Source organism: Sciurus carolinensis, chromosome 7 (genome assembly GCF_902686445.1).
Source record: "Sciurus carolinensis chromosome 7, mSciCar1.2, whole genome shotgun sequence".
NCBI lineage: Eukaryota > Metazoa > Chordata > Mammalia > Rodentia > Sciuridae > Sciurus > Sciurus carolinensis.
This window is the reverse complement of record NC_062219.1, coordinates 130,398,706-130,414,558: the sequence shown is the minus strand read 5'-3', so window position 1 is coordinate 130,414,558 and position 15,853 is coordinate 130,398,706. Positions and strand designations below refer to the sequence as shown.

General features: G+C 46.7%; 3 non-coding genes across 3 annotated transcripts; all 3 read left to right on the top strand.

Moving 5' to 3' along the window:
- Trnal-uaa (transfer RNA leucine (anticodon UAA)) lies at positions 1-83 on the top strand. The gene has a single exon. It is a non-coding gene; the product is annotated as a tRNA-Leu (tRNA).
- A 9,361-nt stretch (positions 84-9,444) lies between these two features.
- Trnav-cac (transfer RNA valine (anticodon CAC)) lies at positions 9,445-9,517 on the top strand. Its single transcript has one exon. It is a non-coding gene; the product is annotated as a tRNA-Val (tRNA).
- Positions 9,518-15,779: 6,262 nt separating this feature from the next.
- Positions 15,780-15,853, top strand: Trnai-aau (transfer RNA isoleucine (anticodon AAU)). The gene has a single exon. It is a non-coding gene; the product is annotated as a tRNA-Ile (tRNA).

Below are 15,853 nucleotides of genomic sequence, written 5' to 3'. Positions count from 1 at the left end.
ACCGGGATGGCCGAGTGGTTAAGGCGTTGGACTTAAGATCCAATAGACGTGCGTCTGCTTGGGTTCGAGCCCCACTCCCGGTAGAGCCCCCGGGCACGTTCCTTTCCTTGTCAGGGGGGCGAGGATTCTTTATGCAAAAAGTCCAAGGCGCTTTGCACGAGAGCTCACTGAGCACCCCGCTCTTTGCACGAGAGCTCACTGAGCACCCCACTCTTTGCACGAGTGCTCACTGAGCACCCCGCTCTCTCCAGACCCCGAGGAAGCGGGGTTCCGCGGCCTGAGCAGACGTCCGGCGCTCGCGGCGGGCTTCGGTGGGTCAGGCGCGTCGAGCATGCGTAGCTGCCACTCTGCTTTTAGGGAGAGGAGCCAAGGCCACGTTCTGCGCGCAGAGACGCGCGTCGTGCGGACGCGGTCCGAAGGTCTGGGCGAAACGCCGGCTCCGGCGTCCAGCGTGGCGGCCGCGGGGGCTCGTGGTCCCGCGTCGGTCCTCGCTCCGCGGCTGCCCTGGCCGAGGCTGCGACTCGACGTCCCCTCGGTGGAGCAGCCCAGGCGGGATCGTGCCCAGCCCCAGGGTAGGGGCCTCCGCCCGCGAGGGGAGGTGACTGTGCGAAGGTGCGGTGCTTCTCAACGTGCGCCTCCCGCGGGAGACCATCGACCGAGCCCGGGGAAGCGAGAGCTGGCGACGCGACTGTGGTTGCGTGTACCCGAGGCTGCGTGGACGACTGCAGCCACTGGCACGGGCCAAACCTGCTCCTGGCCGCGGCGACACCGGGCTCCAGGGCCTAACCTCGGCCCCGCAGGCTCAGCAAGAAACGGCGACATTGTTTTCCGCAGCGGGAGCCGCTTTAAATTCCTGCCTTTGACGCCGCAGACTGTAAGTTCCACTGTGTATCCTCACCAGTACTTGGTGCTGTCAATTACCTTTATAAATTTTAGCCATTCTAGAGGATATGTATCCCTCTATGGTTTTAATCTGTATTTCGCTATAGGTTAAATAATGCTTTTCATGTATTTACAGCCATATTCTTTGAGAAAATGTGCTCATTTCTTGCGGTTTCTTGTAACTGAGTTTTGAGAGTGGTTTATATATCCTGGACACATCTCAATGATCAGATATGTGTTTTACACCTATTTTCCCATTCTCTAATGTATCTTTTCATTTTCTCAACAATGACTTTTGCAGAGAAGCCTTCCACGTATGTACAGTCTAACATCAACTTTTAGAGGGAAGGGTAGAGCTAATCCAACACCACGAAGTTTTTTCTCCTATATTTTCTATGATAATGTGCGAACTCCTTGTGAGTAGCTGGTCTGAGAGGCTCTATGGTTACTGAGTGTGGTGTGCTACAGAATTACAGACCACCACACATATTGAGACAAACTGAAAGGGAAAAAGGTCCTTTACTGAGCGTGCCAGGCAAGTGGCTGGGAGCAGGCCACTGCCTCAAAGAACTCCCAGCACCTGAATTCTGGAAGTGCAGAGTTTATAAAGGCAAAACCCACAAGAACGACGGAGGCACAAGTAGGTCAGAAAGACCCCGTTGAGACAGATATTTTGATTACATGACAGAATTGTTTTGATCATGCATTTCAGTCATTCTGTTATACATCTGGGCCATAGAGTCAGGCAGGAGGGAAGGCCAGCTGTACTCTCAGTGAAATGTCTACTCCATCTTCTCAGTCCACACTTGGGTCCCTACTCTCAGATAAGCGTATTAAGGACTAAATCACAGCCCCTACCCCCATCCCTATGTTGAAGATCTAACCACCCAGTGCTCAGAGTGACTGTGTTTGGAGATAGAGCTTTGAAAAGACAGTTAAGTTAAATGAGGTCATTAGCGTGGGCCTTGGAGTGGGCCCTAATCCAGGAGGACTGGTGTCCCTGTAAGAAGAGTTGACTAGGACACAGACACAGAGGAGAGACCATGTAGAGCTGCAGCTGCAGTGGCCACCACTCCTGCAATCTAGTGATCAAGGCCACAGAACAAACCAACTCAGGCTAGGAAGGGTGGGCCTGACCGTGCCCCTAATCCCAGCACTTTGGAGGTAGAGGCAGGATTGGTTGAGACCCTGTCTAGAAAAAAAGAAAGAAAGAAAGAAAGAAAGAAAGAAAGAAATGAGACCCCACTAACACTTTTCTTTCTCAGACCTCTAGTCTCCAGAAATGTGAGAAAATAAATTTTTGTTGTTTAATCACCCAGTCTGCAGCACTTGTTAAGGCAGTGCTAGTGAATGAGTACAATATGTATAGCACAGGTATCATCAGACAGAGAGATGGATACAAAGTGAATGAGACTTTCAAAGAAGTAATTGTAAGAAATGAAGACTTCATGTAAAAAAACTGTCATGTCATTTCATATCCTATGTCATGTACCACTAATACCCTCAGACCTCACAAGGAAGAGCAACAATACTTTATCCAATAAATAGTGATAGAATTCATTAAGGAAGACTTTCCATGAAATCAAAAGAGAGGTTTTAGAAATCAAATCTATGTTCCCAGGAATTAATAATATAGTAAAACTGAACATGGTAATTTTGAAGGAGTTACAGGTGGCCTAGCCTGAAGGTGAAGGACTTGGAGAAGATGAGCCACTCAGCCTGGAGAACAGGAGAGGAGAACACATGCAGCAATCACAATGCACCACGCACATCAGAGATGGGATCTCCTGGGCAGTTTTCTGGTCATTGTGCCACCGCCTGTGCCAGTTATTAGTTTATGATTTCTCACCTTCCGATTTATCTTCTTAGACTGTTTTTACAAAAGGGATGTGGACCCTTCATCTTTTTTCTTGAGCCCAGCTGATGCTGAAATTTTATCAGCTGAAGGAGCTGCAGAACATTTCCTTTCCGGTTTCAGCAGCTCTCAGCCTCTCAAGTGATCCACTCCATTGTATTGACTTCCATAAAATTGGAGAAAGGAACTTGGATGTTCATCCACCCATTCATAACTATTTATTGGACATCATGTATGGTGAATATTGCAGGTTGCAGAAGGGACTAAGACCAGTTCCAAGGATTATACGAAATAGAACATAGAACATACGAAATAGAACATTCTGGTAACTGTTGGAATTACCATTGCAGGTACTCAAATGGTGAAGTCATAGGTCAAAGACAAAACAGTGATTGCAAAGGAAACCACTGATGATCTCATGGTGTAGGAGAGGAATAGTTCATGGATCTGTAGTCATGCCACCTGGGGACTCATGCAAAGTGATTTTCACTTATTCTGCTCTTTCCTTTTCTTTCTTAAAGGCCTTTTGACAGCTTTTGAGACCACATCTATGAAGTAGACAACAGGCTCTTATTTTCTACAACATATAACAACTTCATAACACAGGTGTCCTCCAGACTAAAATTCCTCAATGTCCACAAAACCAGAGTGAACACTTTTCAAAACTGCAAAGCCTACAGACGGAACCCCCTAAAATGCAATTCATGATGTGGGTTTGCTAAAGTCAGGCGTTGGGCCAATCAACCCAGGGAGTTGGAAAAGAAGAGCAGGAAAAGAAATAAAGTATGAGAAATTAACCATTTTTGAACGCCAGAAATTCATTTTGGAGAAGAACATAATACTGAAGTAAAAAACAAACAAAAAAAATCCATATTCTTTGGAATGTGACAACGGCAGTGGAGTCAGTTCCAAGGAGCTGCATCCTTGGCAAACTGATAGGACTTTATCGACGTTACCACACAATAACCACACGATGTGAGAGTCAGCAAATACTTATCCTGGATGATGTGACGTTTTGCAGTCGCCACTTCGGGAAGGTAGAACCAGGGGCCTCCGAGAGCCGGCTCCCCGCCCCCCGCAGCGCCCCAGCCTCCGGGCTTCCTGGGGCTCCTGCCCGCCTCGGTCGGGAGGCTGGTCAGGGCTCGGATCACCCTGGGGAGCCGAAGCGGCCGTCCCAGTCTTCCTTCCACCGCTCATCTGCAGGTTTGGCTTTTGTCTGCGCCTTCCTCCGTCTGGGTCTTGGCCGGAAGCCCCGACCTGACCTCTGCGCCTTGGGGCGTCGCGTCGGTCCAGGCGACGTCCTGTGCCTTCTCTCCTGGTGACGCCTGGACCGCCGCCGTGCAGGAGAGTCCGAAGGTGGGCGGGATCCCTGCCTCCGAGGGAAAAGGTGAAGACAATCTCGACCTAGTTTTATTGCTTTTCTTTGACGCTTCCTTGATTTTTAAAAATTCAAATGCATTTCATATGCCATAAACTCCAGCCTCTGAGACTGCAATTCAGGAATTTTTTCCGTCCCTCCACTGAGTTGTGCGACCATCACATTATCTAATTTCCAAACATTTCGTCATCCCCTAAGCAAATTCTGTACCCATTCCCTTGTTTCTCTAGCCATGGAAATCTCTGATGTTTCTGCCTCTAGATTTGCTTATTCTGGACATTTCGTATGAATACTTATACAGTATGTGGTCTTTAAAAATTTTTAATTTATTTTTGTTATGGGATCTTTTTGGTCTGGCTTCTTTTCCTGAGTATGATGCTTTCGGGTTTCCTAGATATTGTACGATGGCACGATGTATGAGAACTTCATTTCTTTTTAAAATATCCGCATTCGAGTTTCCTTTCCAAAGATTCTTTCAGTCTGCTTTCTCAGTATCATTAAAAAGAAGGCGATATTGTTGTGGGGCGCAACTTAAGAACAGACGGATCACCACCGAGAAGTCCAAATTTGGGTCTTTATTAGCCGGCGGACTGACTCTCACACAACGCCCCCAAAATGGGTATTGGGAGAATAGCCCCAACCATAGGGCTGCAAGGGTTTTTATAATATAAATCAGTACAGCTATCATAAATGTCAGTTGCTATGATTTAAAATTACAAACTAACATCATGAGATCTGAAATCATTAGCAGAGGGGGAAGTGGGTCAAAATGACCTTACTTAATATATGCATATAACATTTTGTTAAATCTATTCCATATTTCCTCCCCTCTCCCATCCTTCCTTCCTCCCTCTCTGCACCTTCTACTCCACTGATCTTCCCTATATATTTATGATAGTCGATCCTCGCCAACCTCCTTCTTTCCCTTAGTTTGTTCTAACTTTCACATATGAGAGAAAACACTAGACCTTTAGTTTGGTACAAACTAAAGAATGGTTACTAACATCTAGACAATCACTGTTAACATCACTGTTAACATGGTACATTGTTTAGGAAAAATAGGAACAAGAAAGAGAACAATTTTTCATTATACAAGAATTGCTATTTTGTGTCGCTAAACATGTCATGCTAAGCAACTATTGATGGGCACAGAGGTGGGGTGTTCCCATGGGAGAAGCATTTCCCACATAACATGGAGTCTGTTTAGTCCATACAGCCTGGCCTGTAACATTTCCATGGAGTCAAATACATCAGCCCATCACAATATAAATAATGAAATTTCATAATGACATTTGCTAGGTGAATGGATGGAAATGGAGACACCGTGCTAAGTGAGATAAGTCAGACTTCGTAAATCCAGGGTCTAGTGTTTTCTCTCATATGTGAAAGTTAGAGCAAAATAAGGGAAAGAAGGAGGTTGGCAGAGGATTGACTATCATAAATATATAGGGAAGATCAGTGGAGTAGAAGGTGCAGAGAGGGAGGGAGGAAGGATGGGAGAGGGGAGGAAATATGGAATAGATTTAACAAAATGTTATATGCATATAGTAAGGTACAGAAGGGAATTTCACCTTTATGCATATGCAGAAAGTACCAATAAAAAATAAACGAAGGAGCAAAAGGAAGATAACAGAACAGAGGAAGGAGAATAGGAGGGAGGAGGGGATGGAAAAGGGGGGATAGAGTTGAAATTAAATTTCTTGCATGTATGATTTTATAAGAACGAACCCAACTACTGGTATAACCATAATGCTGTAATTATAAAAAACAAAGAAAAAACCCTACTTTACCCCCCCCGACAAATAATAAAATCTCAGAAAAGATGTACGTGGAGCATCCATCCATACTTCAGATACAGTCAAGATAGCACCGTGGAGCAATGAATGCAAGAAAAAAATCTGCCAAGAACCAGTTCGAGTGAATTCCTTTCTGAAGAACTTCAAGAAGTCGTGTCTGTTATCATTTTGAACAATGTAAAAAGATATAGTTTTTTAAGGGGGTAAACACAAAAAAAAAGGACCTGAGCCCTCCAGGAGTCAAACCTAGAACCTTCTGATCCGTAGTCAGACGCATTTCCATTGCACTGCAGACCCTCTGCGAGTGATGACCATAGGTAATTATATGCTCTTCCTAAGGGACATAAGAGTAATTGCATCACGATCGAAACAGAAAGGAGTTGAGCAAAATCATTTTTAACCTGCAGAAGTTACACTCCCTCGACAAAGTTTGAGTTTGCAAGTAAGTCCCCTTAAAATATTTATAATTATGAAGGAATTTTCCGCTTCTGAGCATCGCTCATCTCATAAGAGTGACTGTCGTTAGCATTTTCATTGATTTGACCTCTAGTTTCTGTTGTTTATATTCTGAAAATTTGATTAATTTATGCAGTCAGCTCCTCTGTCCATTCATTAAGCAATTTCATTTTTTATATACTTATGTTGGATACTGATTCTGGGAATAAATCAATAATCAGTGATCCATACTTTCAATTTTTGATTTAATGAAAAAGAAAGTGAAATAAAATACACTCGAGGTGTTAATCATGTTTTCCATCTCACTCTTGGAAGAACCCTAATTTGCTTTGGAGAAAATAATTTCAGTTTCTATGCTGCAGAAAAGACATTCTGATCCTGCCACCCACCCCAAATTAGGCAAAACCGTCGCAAGAATTCAATTTACTTTCAGCAATACACAAAAGGAGGTCGCTCCTCAAACCCCATCAACAGATCCCTCTTCCCAGATCCTCTTCCCAGCCCTAATGCTTGACCCCATGCCTCCAGGCTCTATGCCGCTAAATCTCACCTTTTTGAGAGACAGCAATATTCCAGCAACACAAGAGTCTCTGATGCACGCACCCCAGACCCGGACTTCAGTTCCCCGCCGTGATTTTCATGAATTGCCTGTATTCTTTTCGTGGTTGTAGTAGGAAATGAAGCAGGGGTTGTGTGATCAGGATCCTATTCATTTGTGCTCTTCACAGATAATGCACCATGCTTTGCTGCTGCTGTGGAGAACAGTTTAGCAAGATCTACCACGTTTTCAATTAAGCGTGTCCTTTGAGGCTGCATTTCCACAAATGTGCAAGATAATACTTGCACACGTGAGAGATTTTGTGGTGTTAAAGCTTAGTCTCTGTAGTATCATTTTAAATTGCAAGATTGGGAAAAATTCAAGGAATTCAGGTTTTATTAAATAAGCATTTTTAACTTATTATTTACCGAATAATTCATAATTGTTTAATTAGCTAAGTTGTGGCACAACTGCACAGTGAAATACTGTTCATATTTAAAAGGGAGCAAGAAAGAGCAGACTTTTTAACATAAAAGCACATTTTGGAGTAATGTGCATAGAATGCTACCATGAGACACAGATTTGTGTTAGATTGCATATGTATTTTACAAAGCATCTCTTCAAGAACATGTCATTGATGAACAAAAGACACCTAGAAGATGGCTCCTTGGAGGCTTTGGGGATCTTTCAGACTCCACTGATAGCCAAGACTACATTGTGGGGCTGCACCTCCCAACAAATCTCAGTTCAGATTCATTCTCTTTTAAAGCACTTTCACTCACCATCACTCACTGCTTTGAAAAAATGTAGGAAGGAAGGTGTTTTTCTGAAGGAAAAGAAGGAATGAAGGAAGAAAGGGAGGAGGAAAAAAGAAAACAAAACCAAAGGAGACAACCAGGGACATGGTAATAAGCCCGATGAAGATCTCTAACCATATTCTGATCACTGCTTTGGTTTACTTTGTTAAACACATTTGCCAATGTGGGCTGCCTAACGTGATACCGTAAAGTGGGCAACTAAGCAGTTTTGGGGACTCCAAGATGGAATTCTGGAAAGTCCTCCCTTTCTGGCTTGTGGACAGCTGCGTTCTCACTGTGTCTTCCTGTGGTCTTTCCTCTGTGCATACAGAGAGTGCTCTCTGTTGGAGTTCCTAGAAGGACACCAGGCCCCCTGGACTAGAGCCCCACCGACAGCTTCCCTTAAATTACCAGCCATCTCACGTTGGAATTAACCTGGGTTTTAACATTATGAATTGGAGGAGGGGCAGTTCACTCCATAATGACATCCAACCAGTCTCTGGTGACTTGGTGCCTGTTGCTCTGGGTTCCGGTCATCACCCTTGTACTTGCAGTTTAATGGTAGTTTGTAGCCTATGGGGAAAGTCCACCCTTGAGCACCATTAAGGGTGTTGGGGAACTTCTTATGAATTTATTTCTCTTGACTTTGGTGAAAGGCTTTCTGGGAAAGCCCAGAGAGCATGAGGTCTTATTTCTTGCTCCATAACTCAATCTTCTTTAACCTGAAAAACAGGTTAAAACTGAAAAAACAGGTAAACCTGTGTATTTATGCTAGGTTTTAAGAAGAGGTGGGTAAGTATGGAGAACAACTGTGAAGAAACCTGGATTAAAATTATGACCTAGTGGCAATAAACTGGGGGAGAGGGGGCTTAGGAGAACTGGAATGTCCAGATTCTCCGCTGTATCCCTGCGTTTTGGGAGGGTGAGAATGCAGGGGGAGGTGGGAATGGCCTTCCTACTTTGTAGTTTTCCCAAATGCCAAAATGCCATCCTTTGGCGTGGCAGGTCCAGAACCATTCACCCCACAGTAGGAATTAATTCTCTACATGGGTTGTTCACTTTTTAGCAATAAGTTAAGAAAACTCTGAGTCTGACCCTCATCAAGAGTGACTGTGGCCTTTAGAGCAAATAATCAAATATTGTCAATTCTATTGGCAAATACTCATTAACTATTTTTTTTTTTTGCTTTAACATCATATTTCCAATACATTTGTGCTAGAAAGAGCTTGAGATTCAAGAGTGAGATTACTTATAACACTTTTTAAAGATTCTTGTCTGCACCAGCTGTAAGTTAGGGTAATAAAGCAGCAGAAAGATATTACCATGATTTTATAAGGAAGCCTTACTGCTAGACCTGGAGTCTTGGAAAGCAAAGGCTGCGGGGTCTCTCTGGTGTGCTTCCGCATGTTTCCAGGAACCTGGTGGCTACTTCCAGCCGATTAACTGCCCAGGAAACAAGAGGGAAGTTGCGGCCACCAAGATGCGCCTACAAGTCTCCTGCGTGGACAGCAAGGGGAGGTCTTGAAATCAATCTACGAACATTACTCTTTTTGTGTTTGTCGTTTGTGCAAGATTTGGGCCCCTGGGCGAAGGCACCGCTGGTTGCGGTGTTACTATTATTGATGAATAAGGAGGGAGGGAAGCACATTACAGGGGCCACTGCAGACAGACCGGCGCTGAGGACTCGGGCCCCACGCGCAGAACTTGTCAATTACACTCGGGAGGAGCATCTAGCAGGCGTCGTTTCCGTAGTGTAGTGGTTATCACGTTCGCCTCACACGCGAAAGGTCCCCGGTTCGAAACCGGGCGGAAACATATTTGGGTGAGGGCCTCTTTTAATGGTAGAGATCCTCTTGCTTCCTCGCTGTGGTTGATCCTTAATTAAAGGTGTATTTAGCCAAAAGACCTATGGAAGGTACTCAATATTAGGACTAACTGAGCAACTATGACTTGAGGTGGTTATTTTAAAAATAATATTTGTCCTTTAATATAGGAACTTTTAAATATATTTGTTTTGCTCCCTATATTGTGTATTTATTCTTTTTAAAAATATAAATATATTTTTAGTTGTATACGGACACAAAGCCCTCGTTTTTATGTGGTGCCGAGGATTAAACCCAGTACTTCACACGTGCTGGGCAAGTGCTGTATCATTGAGCTCCAGCTCCAGCCCCTGAGTATTTGTTCTTAAGATACTTAATGTTTTTAAAGAAAGAATAACAAATACAATAGGAAGATTGAGCAGATTACCTGTATTTAATAAGAGGTAACAATAGTATGTTTCTTTCCATCTTGTGACACAGTACAATTTTTTTTTTTAATTAGTTGTTTTCTTTTCCCATCTTATTTCTGAATTGCCCGCAGAATTTCGGACATTCTTTTTTTTTCTTTTGTGTGTGGAGAATCACAGCTCCTACCTCCCACTGGTTAGGCAATCACCTGTCCTGAGCTACATCCAGGCTTCTCTTCAAGGTAGTGAAAGTACAGTCACAGGCAAAACTTCCCTGACGTGTGCCTGTGCCTGATCAAGCCCACAGCACACTTCTCTGTGGTGTCCAATCATGTGATGCCCTCAAACTATATATTTTTTTTCAATAAAAGACACGTATTTCTGAGTGTCCTGGCCTTGTTTAGAAACTATAGGATAAAAAATCCACAGATTCTGAGGGTTGATTTACATGTCAGTTTGGCTGAGTCATGGTGCCCAGTACTCTCCATGGGTGAACATAATTCTGGATGTTTCTGTGTGGGTGTCTTTGGATGAGGTTTTTATTTACATTGAATGAAGCAGACTGCCCTTCATAATGTGTGGGCTTCATGGAGTCGTCTGAGGGCCTAAGTAACATAAAAAGGCAGACCTCCTCCAGCAAGAGGGAATTCTGCCACCACACTGTCTTTGGACTTCCATGAGCCTCCAGTCTGCTGGCCTCCCTCATCTGATTCTGGATTTGCCAAAGCTTGCTTTAAACAATGTGATTGAGTGACACCTGCTAAACCGCGGTGGGGAGACTGTATTCAGGAGTATCGCAGCAGGTGAGGCAGTACTGCACTGGGTACTCCTGGGTGGGAGACACTGGCTCAGCTCTGGACACAGCACAGGCCAGTGGGAATCCACGCCAGGAAGCAGTGTGGCCACTAAGAACAGAAGATGACCCAGAGTGAACACGGGGCGTGAGACAGTCCAGGGGATGGGGCACCTCCGGAGGGTGGAGGGTGAGGAACGAGATGAGCTATGGAGGGCCCTCAGATATTGAGGGTGGAGGGGCTTTGCTAACTAGACTCGGCAGGTTCATTACTAAAACTGGAGTTCATGAGCAAGTGCACAGGAAGGCCTAGAAGTCCAGGAGCTTCACTAGCATTTGGCCAAGCAAACAGTCTTTATCGCCCTGCTCAACTGTGTGAGCCGGTTCCTTAAACGAAGCCCTGGTCTCTGCACACACGCTCTGGGTTGTGTGTCTCTGGGGAGCCCTGGCTAGTACAACCCTTCCCATTTCACAGTCTGATTCTGTAAGACATAGTAAACAGCACTTCCTGAGATTTCAACAGCACCGCTCCAGTGCAAGTGCTTTCAAGGAGATCTTCGTCCTTGGGTCTTTGAGAATGAGGAGCACTGTGCTGTCCCGGGATAGTTGACAACGAAGGGTGCTGGGCACAGGGCGGTGGTGTCTCTGGGGCTGGTGGGTGGCACCCTTCCTCCTTAGTGGAAAGCAGCTGGGAAAGGCCCGCCCGTGGGATCTGAGACCCGGACCTGTGGATCTAAGCCCAGCCCTGAAGACCGCTGTGAGTGGACGCAGTCACACCTGGAGTGGCTTCGTGGTTCTCCTTCCTTTCCGCTGGCTCGAAGTTACCAGAGTGGCTAAAAATGAAACCTCACAGGTACTGCTCTCCGCAGCGCACACACGTGACCCCACGGGGACTGGCCTCGCGGCCGTGGCTTCTTTCTTTTTCTTTTTGGAAGAAAGAGCACCGTGAATGAAGCACTAAAAGGAAAGCGCAGAGTCCATGGTGAGCGGGGACAGTGATCAGCAAGGATCTTGGCTTCTTCCTACCTCAGGAGAAGATCCAGATCAGCCTGACGGTGATGTGCAGTGTTTGGAAGGGTGACAGAGGCCTGGACATAATTAAGAAAGTAATGAGGACTCTGCTGATGAGGACTGTCCCAGGTTGTGCTATCAGAATAAATCGGAGTGATTTTAGATGACCCAGTTGGTGGCCCTCCTGATCTGTCAATTCCCGATGGATCGCCAGGGCCTGCACAGGAACAACCAGGTATTTGCTGAAGAGGAGCAGATGAAGAAATCTTTGAAGATTTCAAAGGAAGATTAACTGAAGAAAAAAAACTAAGACACAAAAGAGGTCAAACGCCAAACTATTTTATTGGAAATGGTGGGAGATCTACTTGAGGCAGATAAGAAATGTCTAGAAAATGTGCTGCTTTGTATAAACTGAATCTAGTGATCACAGATGAGGATCTGGAGGTGATATTCTCAGGATTTGGATCAATGAGAAGCTGTGAACTCATCTGGGATGAAGGATGAGAGAATTCCTCTGCTATGTCTGCACCAATCTGAAAAGGAAGGGGAGAAAACGTCTTCGACCTGGACAATGTGCTTACACAACAGAAGAATGCACGAGAGTTTCAGTTGACCTGTTGCCAAAGTTATGGGCAAAGGAACAGGCGGGAAGCACAGCAAGAGCGATTTCAGTGTGTGAGAAGAAATAGGGGGAATAGGTTCTGGAAGGCAAAGTCCAAACAAAGTTACAGTCTTGTGTTAGATGAGACAAGAGAAGATTCAAAATCCACTCACACAAATTAAAACACAAGAAGCAATCCACTGCTGCTCTGAAAACCAAACAAAACCAAGGATGAAGACTTGAAGATTACATGCACATCAAAAACACTAGCTGGGGTGTCCACCAGGAAGCAGGGTTTGAGCTCTGTGAAGAAAGCTGCTGGGAGGGAGAGAGAGAGTGAAAACATATTATTCTCAAAACCTGAGTGGAAGCCGGTTCCACGAGGGATGACCACTTCAGTAACAATGGTAAAAGCTGATCCCTCCTGTCAAAAGATAAACTGGGCATGGTGCTGCCCGCCTGTTACCCTGTGGCTCAGAAAGCTGAGGCAGGAGAATCACATGTTTAAGGCCAGCCTCAGCAACTCAGTGAGGTCCTAAGCAATTTAGTGAGATCTGGTCTCAAAATAAAAAATAAAAAGGGTTGGGGATGTGGCTGAGTGGTTAAGAGCCCCTGGGTTCAACCCCTGGTAAAATAACAAAACAACAACAAAAACAACAACTTAGACATTGTCAGATTGCTTTGAGCAGACTGCAGTGGAATCTGGAGGAAGACCCCACGAGGGGTGGGGTCAAGGCATTCAGGAAGCAAGACAAAGAAAAGGTACTTGATACTAGTTTTCATCCCGAGTTAGAGGTCAGTTTGCTGGTTTCTGATTGGTGAGACTTAATTTTAGTACACTTAATTTTCTGTTTACCATGAACTGCAGTTTAGTGTGGGAATGTCTCAGCCTAACGACCCCCCACTTAACAGCAGCAACAACCAACACTACCAACAAAGATACCAGCATATTTGCTCTTCTCTTCTCTTCTCTTTTTGCTAATCTTATCAATTAGCAAGAAGGCAGAGGTTTCTCAGTTTTTTAGAAATGGTTTAATGATAATGTTAAAAACACTGAAGTAAAGGCAACTGGATGTGATTATTGCTCTTAGTAATAATAACTCTGATTTCACTGGTTTTATACAAATAAATATAACTAAAATGTAGGATGGTATAAATAGACATGTGCTTATAAATAAATACTGATTAATTACTTTGTAATATAAATGATACATAAATTCTATAGGTATCCTATCAGTCTGATAAAAACATTCAGATAAAATAATAACTATAGGTATGAGAACATGTCAAGGTTTCTGGGAAGATGGAATAGATATACTTCTTATGATACCGCGTTGACCAGTGACGAGTTCTGCTCCCTCTACTGTTGAAGATTGAGCACTAGAGAAGCAGCCAAGGCAAGCATATTAAGCAGGTTTTATTTAAAGGTAATAATACAGGCTTCTCCCAGGAGGGAGAAGGGGACCATGGCTGATGTTCCAGAGTCCCAAGAAGTGAGCGCACCCTACATCTTTTATAGGTTAAGGTCTCTTTTGTTCTCCAGTTCTCCCCCCTTCTCTCTCCTTCCTGCCTATGTGACTAGACCTGGTTTTGCATAATGTGAAAAGCCATGGGCAGGGGGAGGGCCAAGGTGACTCAGGCAGGTAAGGGCCCAGGGGGCATCAATTAGCATCTCCTTGTCTGCAGTCCCGGACAAGGGCAGGTAAACTTGGTAATCAATAGGCTCTGCAGGTTCTTGACATTCCATCCTCCCAGGGTTGGAGACTGCTCCAACTTCCAGAGGCAGATGGCTTTCATGGCCTCCGTTTCCTCCATTTGACCCCATCCCCTATTTCTACACTAACTGCCTGTCCCCAACTCTGGCTTCACTTATCCTCCTAATTGGTGTAAACCTCCTGGATGTCATAGATAGCATGAAGGTAAGAAGATCCCGAAAGCTGAGAGAGAAAAGAAGGCGGGCTGGCTGGGGACTTGGAACCTGAGGAGTGACACAGTAAGTTCCTAGGGTTTCTTTTTTGCCCCAAAGAGTCTAGACTTGGGCATTAAAAACAAAACAAAACCCCCAAACTTACAACCTTTCTAGGGTCTTGGCTAGCTTCCGAATTGAGAAAACAGGTGAACAGAAGCAAACATCTCATCGCGTGCCCGAGCGGTAGGCTGCTCCCTACCCTTCGGCATCACTGTAAACAGGGAAAGGCGCGGGTTGGGCCCAGCCAGGCCTGCGTCCCTGACTGATGGGCTCTCGCTCCGGCCTGAACGAGGCAGCACGTCACAGCCCGAGTGCACCTGGGGCTAAGCCTGACCCCGGCCCGGGCAGCGGTCTAGCAGGCAGAAGAGGCTGGGCCTTCCACCGTCCCCTTCAAGGGCCCTCGCGAGGACCCGAAGACCCCCTCCCAGTGGCCGCACGGGGGGACCAGGGGACATTTGAGAGCGAACCGCTGCAGCGGGACAACTCAGGGAACCGCCCCCGCCGCTCTGCTCTGCATTTCCAGGCCGGTGGTGAGCCACGGGCACGCCCAGCAGGACTCCGCAGGACGAGGCATCTAGACAGTGACTCCAGGACAACGCCGAGGCTCGTGGAGATCTCTGGCAGGAGACCTCTGAGCGAGGGCGGAGGCTGCCGACACCCGCCCCGTGCACCCGGCTGTCCGCAGCGGGGCTGCAGCTGGAGAGGCGGAGGGGCCGAGCGCCGTGCGGCGAGAACGGGACAGGCGAAGATGACTCGGCCTCCACGGCCTCCACGGCCTCCCTTAACTTCCCCCTGCGGCCAGGACAGGTGCAGGGGCGGCCGGTTCTCAGGCCGGAGGGACACAGCTCAGGAGGCGCGCTGGAGTCCGAAGCGCGGCCTGGCACGCATTCAAGAACGAGGACCCACAAGCCCCGTGGTGGCAGGAGCGATGGGCAGTCGCCGGGCGTGGAGAGGCAGGACTCCTTCAAGGAGAAGGACCAGGGGAAGAAGGCGTCTTCCGGGGAAGAAGGACTACGGTCCTCGACTTAGTGGAACCAGAGCAGAAAACGGGGTGCACGGGCGCGCAGAGGCTCTTCCTGCGGAGGGTCGCGCCGGCGCGGGGTCCAGACGCCGCGGCCTCCAGCTGCACCGGCCTCGTCGCTGGCGCGGACTCTCGGCTCTCCAGCGCCAGGAGAAAGCAGGGGCTGCAGGGCGCGCCCACCGGGCCTCGGCCGCGCGTCCTAGTACCTCGGCGTCTCCGTGCGCCGCGACCCCGCCGCAGCGGCAGGCTCACCCTGCGCGGAGCCCCCGCGGAAAATGCAGCCTGAGCGGTGGCCGCGCGCGCGCGGGGACGAGCCTGCCGGCGGAATCTTTCCCTTTTGCTTTCTTAAAAACACGATAAGAAAGAGCAGAGCTCGTTCTTTGCAGGAAGAAAAGCTTCCCGGACGTTCGATATGCTTCAAATACACAGCGGAAGGCGCGGCCCCGCACGGCGGCCGGTTAGCTCAGTTGGTTAGAGCGTGGTGCTAATAACGCCAAGGTCGCGGGTTCGATCCCCGTACGGGCCA